Genomic DNA, 6,000 nt, shown 5'->3' with positions numbered 1-6,000 from the left:
GGCATCTTTTCCTTTTGTTTATACGGTTGGACTAACGACGGTCGCTAGATGCCGCGTTTCTTTCGCTTGCTCTACTTCTTGGCGCGCATCGGGTCTCAATTTGATTTTGGGCATTTACGCTATACCATTGCCGCGGTCGCATTTACTTTCCTACACATGTCTTGGAGTCGAAGGCTTAATGTCTATAACGCATACCTTGTGGTCAGAACATCCACACAGAATAGTAATGACAAATATCAATACCACCACAGCGAACCACAGCCGGGGTGCTCTCAAACGATCTGTCGTTCGTTCGGCACTTGGCTTCCGGGCCATGGAGCGTCGACGTGGCTGACGGGTGTTGGCCGCGGAAAATTGACCATCCCTGGACCTCACGGTAGCGAGATGCGGCTATTGGCAAACTATAAGTATACGCCTTTTGGGACAACTTGCATATGCGAGGGCTTGCGAAACCACTTCATGCACTCAATACGTATTGTATTGACGTCAGGTACGTGGTACCGTATGACGATGCGAGACGCTGTCACTTGCTCTTGCGCAAACGGCATCCATCTAGGTCCAATCTTACTCTACCAACATGGGAGGCAAGACAGATGACCTCAGCAGCGAAAGGCGTGATTCATCCGTGCGCAGAGTCGAATGGACAACGTATGACTATTGGGTCGAATGAGCATGAGATGCTTCGGATGGCAGTTGCAAAAACGCCCGTGACGTTCCGCTTCCAGGGTGATGAGGAGCAGCTGAAACTGGATTCACGATCGACTGCGACCCGTGGACTAACCGCTCTTGCCCAAGACGACCGGGTGATCCTTCCCGTTGGGCTGCCTGACGACTCAGTGCCCCTGCCATGAACCTCAGACGCCGTTTCTACTTTCCCCGAGAACCATCGTCACTTCACCCATCGCTTCACGCCAGTCATGGTGGGCCCCAACTGAGTCTGCCATATTCTACCATTGTTCTATAACCCTTGCCGATGACGAACGCCCCGACATGAGTGCCTTCTTCCGGGTCTCCGGCGGAAAGCGCAGCTAACGACCCTGACCTTTACCGATTACGTAGACCGCATGATTGCTCTTGCCGTCATCGACACCGACATATGCGCGCACCAAACCCTCCAAGATATCAACGATATAACAGAAAGAGTCAGAGTTGACAGATGAACACACAAAAGAGACGGATAATGAAAGAGCTACGACCAGCGAGCATACAAAATGTCTTCTTCGAGAATGGCTGTATCGGGCCGACTTGACCCACCACACAGACGACGCCGCCAGAAACTCGTTCAGTCTTCATCCTCATCAACGACGCCATCGGTCCTCGGCACAGGTGGAGGTGCACCATGCCGTCTCCGCATATGCACTCTCAACCCATCCGAACGAGCATACTGTCTTCCACATCCGTCGATGGGGCATGGATAACGAACTTTGGCCCGACTGGACCCTGCGCAAGCCTGGGTCTTGAGGTGACGCGTCAGGTTTCCCAGCGCATGTACACCTGTCAGAACTGTGCCGCAGCGATACGGGCACGGTACGCTATACTCGGCGTCGATGTGGGATCCTTCAGGAACCTGTATCGGCGGTATCGGGTATATGGCAGTAGGAGGCGACGCCGGTACGCTCGATGCCGGAGCCACGTAGGAGTATGTTGGGCCCTGGCTTCACAGCAACATCAGCATAAGCGAACGACTTTTGAGGAGACCACATACTAGCTAGCAGTCATGGAGGTCGTCAAAGGCGCTTGGGTCGTTCCCATGGCATGGTATCCTTGATGCGTATTGTATCCCATTGGTGGATAGGTACTTACGTAGCTATTACTCAGTCAGCGGGCGGGCGATATTGGACTTTATCCAGACACGTACCGGGGCCCACCATGGAAGGGGTTCGGTGGTGCGTACTCAAATTGCGCGATGGGACTACTCTGCGGAGCGCTTACTGCGTCAGTATGACTTTGATATGCATTACTCTCGGCGGTATTGGGTCCTGGCGACAGAGGTTGTTGGTAACCACTGTTGGGATAGTGGATTCCATAAGGCTGAGGGTACTCAGGCGATACCGGCACCCAGCGCTGAGGATATCCGCCGAATCCGGATGAAGGTGCGGTTACTCTCAAAGTTTGCTCAGCTCCAGTATCGCAAACTACTGTCGCTGGGAACGGGGCTCTTCTTCTATACGCATCGCTTCGCTGCGACCACGAGCCCTCGTCGCCACCCTGCGTCTGATCGTACGCCATGCGGCCAAAGCTACCCAACAACGTCCTGGACCAAAGTGGAGCAGGGTTTGGCCACGAAGAGATATGAAAAGGGATGATCTTTTCAAGAGAACGACTTTGACGACGCCCATGAGGTGACGTAAATTTCGTCCGAAGGCCTCCAAATTGTACTGAGTTCAGCGAAGCACCTCCGTGCGCTATGTCTCCGTCAGTTTTATCACGCTTCAACTAAAGAATACCCCACAGAAAACCAGTCTTACAAACCAGAGTCTTCCAGATGCAAAGAAACAGAATGAACGCAGGAGCGATTTCGTTAGTGACCTGGGGTCCGCACAGTGTTTATGCCGCTATCCGTATCCAACGGCGACCGATTCGATTGGGGACGAAGACGCGCTGGAGCCGATGGAGGACCCTGAGCTGAGACACGACAGTCGGCAAAGTCGACGCCAGGGCATGTCGCGCCTCACCGCGTGTCCGAGTGTCGAAACGGAACGCGGATCAGCCCTGTCGACGTATCTGCGTCTCAACTTAAACGGCAAGGGATTGTGCGACATTCGTTAGTTTACAGTACACCAATCAGATACGCAACAGTAGCACCAGATGCGGCACAGCACATGACACCTGTTGGTCTTTATGCGATGGGCCTTGTCGCTCAATGTGTACTGCGGCTGCGGCTGCTGCAGCGGGACGCTTATCCTCAAAGACCACCCCAAGAAGCAGGCAGATATACCAGGAAAAGCATATACGCTTATTTTCTGCCGGGCTACCCTGAAGCCATGTGCGCGCATAGTCGTTTATCTCTGAACACTAGGCGTAGACCATCGGTTTCCCGCCACTAAGGCTCAAAGCGCATTGACAAGGCCAATGCTCATACGAGTCCAATCGACAAGCATATCCAGCTGTATTCTAGCCCTTGTATGCTCGTCTTAGCACCTTCTTAACTGGATAGCCGTAATGGAATGTCAGACTAGTACAAGATCTGATGGTCATATCGCGGATATAGGCAACAGGACCCAGGACGGGCGGAACGGACGAGTATAATATACGTTCTAGCCTCGGTCGCCCATGCCTGCCATCTGCGCGTCTTACTTGCAGCGGCACTGTGACGAATACCAAGCCGCATGGCGTTTCGCCAACATCCAGCGTCTATCAAGGGCTCTCCCGATCAGGTACGCATATTGCAGTATCGAGGACGGTCTTTTCGAAAAAGAGAGTGGGTTGACGGGACGGCTCGTGACCGGCGCAGCACCGGCTATTAGTGGAACACGTTCTCGCACAATCGTGCCTAACCGATCAGCACGGCCGGCCCGAGACCTTCCCCATTCGCAGGGAGCAACTTCCCGCATGATGAAGCATGTTTGCATTCACTGTCTGTCGGCAAAGGCGTCACTTCGAGGCACAGCAAGCGAATACATTTCTGGACCCATATGCTTACATTCACTGTCCCACTAGGGTCGCTACTATGGTGGAAGGAACTACGAGGATCTAGAAAAGGAGGAACGAGAGGGGTGCCCTTCTGGGAAAGAGTCAACCCATTGAAACAGTTTCTTTCACTGCCGCCGCGAAAGGTATACCCGGCTACTTGGCTCCATAGTAGTGGGTGCGACCCGGGCCTGCGGAACAAAGAAACTCTTTACGCTCTATCATACACCGACGTTTCGATTTGCCGTGCTACTAGGGCGATGACGAAGATGGCTGCATAGCCACACGACCCGCGGCAAACAAGGTTTGGGAAGCGGGAGTGTACATACACCTGAGGCTTAGGTCGAAGAATGTATGACGGCCCGAATCACATCTCGTCGCGCTTTTGATCACGACTGCGTGCAGCTATTCGACAAAATGGCACTAAGTGAACAGGGTTCTTACTAAATAGTGCGATATGTGCATGCATACTCTGCGCGCACTGATCGACACTGGTCGAAAGGATTACACACACGAGCAGTAGCAACATGGCTGCATTACTCTTGGCCTTTCCCCGATGGTTCTCACCTACCAAAAGAGCCCCCACATTCGAAGTCCATAACCAGCGGTAAATCATGTCGGGGTGCGCATGCAAAGGACTTCGCGCAAGAAAAAGCGGTGAAGCTATGCAATCGTGGACATGCAAGTTTGCCTTCTCTGCAAGCTGCACCGTTTGGGAGCTTCTTCTAATGCAGCGTCTGCGAATGTCGAATGCTTGAAGATGGCGCCTCAACCAGCCATACTCACCGATCAAGTCATTGAAGCTGTCAATGCGTCGGAGGATTTGGCGGCCTTCTGGCCCGAGGCTGCGCCCTCGCCACATTGGGCAGTAAATGCATGGGAAGACGAATCATCCATGCACGCAACGTGATGCACTGCATGTAGAGCTTGAGGGGATATCAGCAAACTTACGAACCATGATACTCTAAAGTTGCTCGTAGTACATGGCGAGATGGATTTGGAACCTTGCACACGCTGTCCGACCATGAGCATACGTCATCGCACTGCCCGAAGGCGGGCAAGGCCTCTCCGCAGTACCAGCACGGAACGATGTCAAGCCACGCGGATGGTATGGGTATGTCTCGTTCAAAGACTCATTGATACGCTCCGAGACTATTCGTATATCCGCTATCGAGGTTATCGGCATACAGTTTCGCAAGCTATGATACACAGCCCAAGGGAAGATCTTCTTACACGACAGATGTAGCAATTGGTGTCGAGTGCGCTGGTCGTACCATCAGTCGACAATCAAGAAGCAACGTTACGCTAACTTTATTCTAACAACGTGGGATTACAGGGTGGTAGTACGAATGACCAACGATCCTGCGGAATCTATAAGCACGCATATCTGTGCTTCGACGCTGAGATGCAAGACCAAAAGTCTAAAGAACGCATGGAAACACTATCCGCAAACCCGAAAGAAGACCCCGATTGTAACGCCTATGAAAGATCTAACGAAGAAAATTTTGGTGGCCGTCTTTTGGTTTACTCTTCTCTTTTCCGCTTCTTGGCAGGCGGCGTGTTCAGCTCTGGATGACTTCGCCTGAGGTGGACGAGCAGTGCATCTTCTCGTCCGAATGTTGACGTGCATCCTGGTTGCCCGCAACGGATATGCCTTCCACTACTGGCCCCAACGCACGTGTTGTGCTTTTCCATGTGGCGATTCAGATTCCGCTGCGCATACTGGCCAGTAAACGAGGGGTTGTCTACGCATACCAGACAGCGTAGACTTGTCTTCTTGCTGTGGGTGTGTCAGCAACGAACGACAAGGAGGTAAGACTGGCTGCTTACCTAGCTACTTTTGTTTTGGTACATCCATGTCCCTTGCCATTACCGGAAGCTGGAGGCCCAGCGTTGTCTAACGTCGAGCTTGATCTACAATCTATGGGACTCGTTTCGAATACGCTTCCACTGTGCAGTTGACTTACACCGTTCATCCATGACTGGACATGGCTCTGGTTGTCCTCTCGGTGCGAGGGAACGACTGTGTTCGGTGATTGCCATGGCTCTCCAGTCGGTGTCTCGCGATCTCCAAAGGGAATATTGTGAAGTTGCCTCAACGGCAGAGACGCCGGATACGCATACTGCGCAGCTTGATATAGAGACGGCGGCCAGAGATTGAAAGCGTACTCCGCTGATGGTAATGAGTCGGGATGGTAGTCTTGTCCGAGCGTGTGCTCGTCATGGAAGCCTGGATCGTCGAACGTCTCGTTTCGATCGTACTCATCTGGACTATGCTGTTTCTGCTTTAGCACGATCACTACCACCACGAAGTTTGCGTCGCTCTACTAACCATACCGCCAATATCGGGAGACCATCTGTACGGTCGTT

Source organism: Alternaria metachromatica, assembly GCF_023757995.1.
Source record: "Alternaria metachromatica strain BMP 0045 chromosome Unknown scaffold_19, whole genome shotgun sequence".
Classification (NCBI taxonomy): Eukaryota; Fungi; Ascomycota; class Dothideomycetes; order Pleosporales; family Pleosporaceae; genus Alternaria; species Alternaria metachromatica.
Note: the sequence above shows the minus strand (reverse complement) of the source record.